The sequence below is a fragment of the Poecile atricapillus genome, chromosome 8 (assembly GCF_030490865.1).
Source record: "Poecile atricapillus isolate bPoeAtr1 chromosome 8, bPoeAtr1.hap1, whole genome shotgun sequence".
Classification (NCBI taxonomy): Eukaryota; Metazoa; Chordata; class Aves; order Passeriformes; family Paridae; genus Poecile; species Poecile atricapillus.
In genome coordinates this window covers 22,741,844-22,749,566 of record NC_081256.1, presented here as the reverse complement: position 1 = coordinate 22,749,566, position 7,723 = coordinate 22,741,844, and the positions used below count along the sequence as shown (strand labels likewise).

The following is a 7,723-nucleotide window of genomic DNA, read 5'->3' as shown; positions in this document are numbered from 1 at the left end:
GTCTATGAGACCAAGTAAAGTCTTTGCAACCCTAGTGAATAATTAATCTCATCTGGTCTGTAACTCTATCCAGGACCATCAAAAAGTTTGCGTGTTTTGGGTCAATAATAAAACAAAACATTTTTCTACTTTTAGATTTTATGCATTACAAAAGTTTTTGCAATTAACGACAAACAATACTTAGTGCTGGCTGACCATTCCACATTGAAAAAGCTTTCCCATGGGAAAATTGCCTATTTGTTATTTTCATAGGAAATATCTATTTCAGATAACTTTATTTTAATTTTTCTGGGTTTTAGTCATGTACAAAATAGCCCTAAACACAGCCTGTTTGGGCATGATGCATTTATTCAGCTTTGATGCCAAACTGATTTTTCTTTAGTGTATATTTCAAGCAAGAAACAGAACATCAAGGAGTCCTATGGGAAAAAATGTTTGTGTTGGTATTTTAATGGAAGCTGAAGAAAATACACCTGGGCTGCCTCAGACTCCAGAGGGTTTTCCAGTTTTTGAAAGGAAACCTTGCTCTGGTAGATAAAGTGGATCAATCATTGATAAAAGCTGATGGGAAAAGTAACACAGAGAATATAGTGATGGAGAGAAGGCAGAGCACAGGACGTGTGGGCGATGAGCTCCTGCAGAGGAAGGTTGGTTTCCCCAAGGACCAAGACTAAATCAAAAGACCCTTCATAGCACGGCTGTGATCTGTGGTGGGGGTAAGGCCAAGCCCTATTTTAAGCTTTTCCTGTAACCAGATTAAAGCCCCAGTCATGATTCCCCCATGGCTTGGATGCAGTGCTGGGAGGTGAATGACCACCATGGCCCCTCCTTGGGGCTCTCTGCCAGAGCCAGGGATAAACTTCTCTTCTTTAGGGCTGCACAGTTTAATAAGTCAGAGCATTTCTTTAGCCCTGAAAAATATTGCCTAGAGCTTTTCCTTCTTGCTCCCAGCCAATGGGAACGTAGGAATGACCACACTGATGGGAGCACAGGCCTTGCCTTTGCAGCAACCCGCGGCAGATGCCAAGGGGAGGACACAGATGGGGACATACACTGACCCCGGGCTGGAACATCTTGGGCAAAGGGCTGCCCTGTCAGAAATGGCATTTTGGTGACAGCTTCCCAACATCCATCACAACCACACACTTCTGCTAGGGCTGGGTGGACAGGCAGAGGCTCGGTGGGTGATGCGTGCTCAGTAAGTGAAGGGTCTAGAAAACATTTCTTATGATGAACAGCTGTGGGAGGGTTTATTTAATCTGGAGAAGAGGAGGATCAGGTGAGACCTCATCCTTCTCTACAAGTCCCTGAAAGGAGACTGTAGCCAGCTGGGGGATGCTCTTTTCTCCCGCACCTGCAGCGAGAGGACTAGAGGAAAACAGCCTTAAGCTGAAATAGGGGAGATTCAGATTAGACGCTAGAAACAAATGTTTTACTTTTAGGGTGGTCTGCCACTGAAACGGACGGCGGTGGAGTCACCATGCCCAGAGGTGTTCAAGAAGCGCCCGCACCTGGCGCTGGGCGATGCGGTTTAGGAGTTACAGCGGCGCTGCCCGGTGGGCGGCTGGGCCGGATCGTCTCGAACCTCGATGATTCTCTAATCCTATTGTTCTACGATTCTGAGTAGCGATGAGCGGACCGCGGCGGACACAGCGGGCGGACACGGCGGAACGGGAACGGGAGCGGGGCGAGGCCGAGGGGCCGGGCGCCGTGCCCGCCCCTCACGGAGCCCCCGCCCCGGCGGCGCGGGGGCGGGGCGGCAGCGGGGCTGGCCGGCGTCCCACGCCCGCCTCGGCCGTCTTTTCGGCGGGAGCCGCTACTCCAGAGTGCGCGGTAGCGTGGGCCGGCCGGGGCCCCATGTGGTGCCGACATCACTGACATGGCGGAATCCCCGCCGAGCCCTCCCGGCACTCGCTCCAGCTAACCGGGACTCGCCGCCCCGCACCGCCCTCCCGCAGGTAAGGACGCGGCGGCGCTGCGGGGAAGCGGGTGCCGGGCGGGGAGCCCCGCGGCTCCGCCGCGCTCCGAGCGCCGGGCAGCCGCGTCCCCCGCCCCGCGGCGCCTCTCCCGGTCCCGGCTCTTTTGTTCGGCGGCGGGACGCGGCCGCACTCGGTGGAAAGTTTCTCTCCCCGCCCCGCCGGCTCCCCCCGCCGCGGGGAGCGCCCGGCGGGCGGGCGGGAGCGGCCGCGCTCGGGGCTGGCGGCGGGACGGGCGCTCCAGCACCGCCCGGCCGTCCCTGGGGGCGGCTGGCCCGGCCGCTGTCATCGCCACCGCCCTCCCCGCCCGCTGCGGCTCCCGGAGGAGAAGTGCGGGAGCGGTCGGTGCTGGCGGGGGCCGCGGGCACCGCGGGTGTGTGCGGGGCGCCCGCCCCTGGCACCCCCGAGCCGCGCCCCGCTCCGCAGCACCGCTGCCCGGCCGGGGGTGAGGGCAGGTGGAGGAACCGGGGGCTCCTCCGCCTCCAGAACGTCGGGATCCAGAGGGCATGTTGGGGAAAAAGCTGGAGAAAGGCGAGACCGTCTTCTCTCTCTCGGCCCCGTCCTCCCCGCCCGGCTCCTGGCAGAGGCGGCTTGGGGAAGGAAAGCCCTGGAAACTTTTTATTTTTGCTTGCCAGACACCTTTTTAAAATGGCATGCGACCAGCAGACGGAGTGAAAAAAGAACAACTCTTTTTAAAAGCTTAACCTCTCTTAGGTTAAGACCACAGCTGCATCCCCCCCTTTCCCGGTTCTCAGAAACGTTCTATTTAAATAAGGTTTTGGCGGAGGTAGTGCGGCTTGGAGTTAAATGTAACGAACCATTTATCCCATCTATATTTGTAGAATTGAAGGCGCGGGGCAAGCCTAACTCTCTCCATATTAGTAATTTTGTATTTCATTTGCATTTCTTTGTGTCCTTTGAGTATATAAAAGTACTGGTCTTAAAGGGGTAGTTACCCCATCACGGGGGCTGAGGAGGAACAGAGATATGGAGAGATTGGAGCTCCTTGTTGGCTTTTTAATTTTTTAAATTTTTTTATTTCTTATTTGAACTTCGTGCTGGGTCTGTGTGAGCAGGATTCGTGTATCCCAGTTACCTGTGCCCTAACCACAGCTGCTGTATCCCTTAACCGCTTACCCTGCAGAACACGGGGCTCAGCCGGTACGTTCCTGAAAGGTGCCAAACCAGTCTAACTCGAGTTTAACAATGTGCTAGGTAATGGCATTTCAAACTTCCACAGATTTTTAAGTGTAGAACACTATTTCTCAACCTTTTTTTTTTTTTTTTTTTTTTTTTGTAGCAGAGCTTGCTTACAACAAAAGGTTGAGAGTGCCAGGCCTGGCAGTGCCTCAGTGCCTGTACTGGTCTGGGTCTGCGCTTTGTTCTAATGGGGAGCGGCTGCTCTGGACACGGATGACACAATGTGTGCTTGGCTGGAAATCCAGATAAAGGCATCGCTTCCATAAACCTCAGGAATGGGCCAAGGGCTGTCTCCTGAGTGGAAGCATCTTGCTCCTCTTGCCCTGTTCACCGCCGGTGTGGCTCACCTACAGCCCATGTGTCTTTCTCAGTAGTCGGAGAATTCGCTGCCGGTGCTACCAGTAAGAAAATGATTCTTGGCCCTATTCCCGGGGTCATTTCGGGTCTCGCACAGAAGCGGTCTGTTAGTGCTTTTCTCTTAATCTTCAGCACTTCTGTGGTTCCCTCTCGTTAGTTTCAAAGCAGTTGTGATTTGTGGTTGTGTTGGGACCCTGCTGTGGCAGAAACGTCTGCTGCCACAGAAGTATCGTGTATTGTTCTTCCCAGTTCAGTATCTTTTAGCTACTTTATTCTTATAATGTAGCTCAGAGATGAGTCTGTGTGGAAGGTGATATGTTTGTTTTTTTTTTTTAATTTTGTGCATTTGGGATTCATCTGGTTTGCGTTTGAGGTCACTGCTGGTTTTTTCATACTGTTAGCCTATAGTTGGCCAAAGGATAAGAAATGAAGGTAGTTAGCAGCCAAAATAAGCTGATTTTCTGCTATAGCCAAGAAGCTCAGAGCTGTAACTCCATACTGCATTATCTTTAGTCTCAGAAAAGTTTGTAACTTCCAGTCTGAAATGTGTTTATTCTGGCACTTTTTTTTCTATGTGTAGTATTTAGGGAACTGAAAGAAGTTTTCTCCATCATACCTCTTACTTAGCAGAGAATTTGGCTTTTTTCTCCTCACTTTATAGTTTCCTTTATGTCCTCTGAGAAGGAGAAGCAGTTAAGGGCAGTCAAACTTCTGCAGTTCATAAATCTGTGCGAGAAAATATATACAGACCGTGCAGCAAACTTCTGCATGTGTGTGGCTGTGTCCATGAACTTTCTAATAAGTATAACTGACTCCTTCTCTCAAAAATGTGGGTTGTCAGAACCAACATTTACGATGTAAATAAATATCTTTAGCGAGAGGATAAATGCCTACTAAATACATAAATACAAATACATAAATAAATGGTCCAGAGCCTGAACACACCTGAATCAAACAAATTACTCTCCACAGTGCTTTTCTCTTCATTGTAGTCAGCCGCTTCCTTCCAAAGAAAAGACATGAGGGAAGATGGAGTGGCCTCTTCGGAGCACCTGGAGTGGCAGTTTGGGACACCAAGGATGTGGCTACTGGGTTTAAAGTCTGGAAATAGTGTCCCAGTGCACTGGAACTGTTTTGAGCAACATGCTGCAAGTTATCGAAATCCCATTTGTTTGCAGTAGCCTTTAGTGTACAGCAAATAAAATAAATAGCTGAAGAAGCCAGCAGAGCCCTGTGTAAATCTCAGCTGTTCAAAATACTGGCGAGGCAGAGAGTTTCTCAAGTGTTGCCCAGAGGATTTGTGCCTCAGTGATTGTTTCTGCACTGCTGAGTGGTGGAGGATCCTTTGGAAACAGCAGTATCAAAACTCGTGTTGTTTACGGCCAAGGTTTAGTGTCCCTGTGTGATCTGTCCCTGGAGATGGAAGGTATGTGGGAAGAGGAAAGTTCTTCAAACAAGGCAGTGGAAATAGGAGCTGCTGGATACACAGCGGTAAAAAGCCATCTACAGGCAGGAATGCTGGTGTGTCAGCGAGCAGATAACTCCAAACAGCTTCCAGTGGGGACGTGGTGGTTGGTGTTTTTATCAGTTTATTCTAAGCACCTCTTTGCAAAATTAAAGTTGGAAGCCTGCTCGCTGTTGGATTCCAGACAGCCAGGGAAAAAAAAAAAAGGCACAAACTAATTAAATGTGATTTATTGTGGAATTTGCAACAGTGTTGGAGAGATGAGTTGCTTTTCAGAAATGCTGCTGTGGATGTTAAATTTGTGCTTTTCTCTGGATGAAAAATGACGGTGCTGTTGAGCAAGTACACAAGAAAAACGCTGTCTGTGTTAAAGTCGGTTCTTGAGCAGGAATATTCCCTGGAGGTCCCAGGTAGCACAGCTTTGAGCAAATCTTTGTGGTGCTTTTAATTGGGAAAAGGATGGGTTTCCTTGAGCTTAGAGGTTAAAATGTAGGGCTTCTCCAGTGACACGCTTTCTGCATTTCATCTGAGGAATCCTTTGTTTACAAGTAAATTGTGGTGTTTGTTAGCAGATAACAGACAAAAAGCCAACAGCATAAGAAACATTCTCTATTTGTTTTTCTAGTGGTGACAGTTTATAATGGTGATATACTGAAAATTGACATGTGGATACTCTGCTTAGTAAGCTGCATCTATATATAGTGTTAGTTTCATAATACAAAGCAACAAACAATTCCTTGGTAATTAAGTATATATTTTATATATTTATTTTTTTTTGAGAGCACAAAACTGCAGCTAATACTGATATGTGGCATTTGCTTGTTCTGGCATCTGCTCCTCATTCTAGAAGGTACTCAGTGCAATGACAAGATGGATTCAGGAGAGAAGTTTCTGCTGTTATGTTTTGGTTTATCTTGTTATTTGTTAGATGTAGAATAACTGAAAGCAAATACTTGAATTCTCTGGAGGTGAACATGATAAGCCTGTCTGACTTTTCTGTGTTGAGCTAGTGTATGGCAATTCTGTGGCAGCAATGCAAATACCTTAAAACATGCTTTACATCCCAGTCTCTTAGCATTGCCTTATACATAATTATGGACATTTCTATTATTAGGTCCTTGCAAAGGACTCTAATAATAGAATGTGTGTATACATGTACTTAAACATCTACTTCATGCTTCCAGGAATGTTTCATATGGAATGCTTTGAAAAGAGAGAAAGAAATTCCTTTCAAGAGGTTAATAAAAACTTCAATAAACAACAATTTTAGCTGACCTTTGCCACCCTCAGAGATGCTTGGGATGCTGTGGACAGATTTCCCCATGCTTTTAATCTAAACTAGCAAAATCAATCTGCTCTGCTTAGTTTGTAGGTTTTCTGGGCCTCTGTGCAGCTGTGTCGATTTTACATGGTTGCTCCCTGTTTTCCACTCACCCACTAATAAATTGCCAGTGTTTATAACCTAAATCCTAGTGTTATCTTTTGCCCCAAATATTTCTGCATAATTCTTTAGTCAAGCCCAAAACTGTGGTGAAGTAAGATGGAGTGATTATTTTGGACCTTGATAGCAGAAACAGCGTGGGAGTAGAGAGTTGTTCTGATTTGTTTCAGGATGACCTTACCATTTTCCTTTAGTGTATGGTTAGTTAACTGAAAGAATTCATTCCACTTTATAACTTGCCTTTGTTGTAGAAGTATGTCCCTGTTCAATGACAATTCATGTAACATAAGTGACCTTATGCTTGCAGACACTTGAACTGATCTGGATATGTTACTCAGTGTTATGCATTGCTCTGCTCCTTATTTATTGATGTGGAATAATGCAGCAGAGAAAAAAAGATGAAAGCATTTGTGGATAATGAGGGCACTGGGAAGGTTTCCTTCTGGTCAGCCTGTATTTTTTGTGGGCTCACGTGATGTCAACTCACAGAAGGGAAAAAATTACCTTTAGTGTTTTGATACTACCAAATGTATGGCAACCAGAAGCATCACTTCATTAGAATGAATTAACAGAGCAGAAGAGACCCAGTGAGAATGGCAGAGCTTGTGGAATATTTTGGGGTGTATAATCCCCAAATAGTGTTGTGTTTTGGGTTTTTTTTTTGTATATAAGTACTGGTAGAAATGGTGAGCTTGAAAAGCAGAGGTGCAGTTTTGGCTTGATTGACTCCATGAAGGGTGTTGCTTTACTGGGGGACTCAGTATTTTGTCTTTCATATGATGTTAAAGTATCAAAAATAATGGCTTAGGTTGAAGTGGAAAAAAATCCTCCTTTTGTGACAAGATAGGGCAAATTGTAATACGCTATATACGTGATTCTTCTAGGTGTATTTGAACTGGATGCAAGTTTGGGACCTAGTTGCATACATCTTGTATGTGTTCTGTTCTTGTAGCAGATGGTAATTGGTGTTTGTCTTTGAGGGGTGTGTTTGGTTGGCTTGAACAGTTATAATGTTGGTCTTGTTTCCACCAGTTCTTACTTCACTTTGCTTAGAACATGCTAATGTCCTGTTCTTTTGTGCTACTCTAAATCTCTGAGGAAATGATTTTATAGTCTTGTTAGGAGATAATGTTTTTATTAACTGTATAAAAAATTGAAAAAGGGTTAAAAATAAGCTATAGATTTTCCCCAAAATGTGTTAGTGTTCCTCTATTATACAGTCCTGTATTGAGCTGTGGCTAATTTGGAAGCCAAGAGTTTTAAGGTGAGGGATTTGTTCCTCTT

At 46.2% G+C, this 7,723-nt stretch overlaps 1 protein-coding gene across 2 annotated transcripts in view; it reads left to right on the top strand.

Annotated features, from left to right (window-relative positions):
* The first annotated feature begins 1,778 nt into the window (after positions 1–1,778).
* FNDC3B (fibronectin type III domain containing 3B) overlaps positions 1,779–7,723 on the top strand; it is a 183,516-nt gene continuing 177,571 nt past the window's right edge. Inside the window, exons 1-2 of one of the 2 annotated variants that reach the window (XM_058844079.1) lie at positions 1,779–1,958; positions 3,277–3,577. The gene's annotated coding sequence lies outside the window, so the exon portion shown is untranslated. The remainder of the gene's footprint in view (positions 1,959–3,276; positions 3,578–7,723) is intronic. The other variant, XM_058844077.1, reaches the window with a different exon arrangement.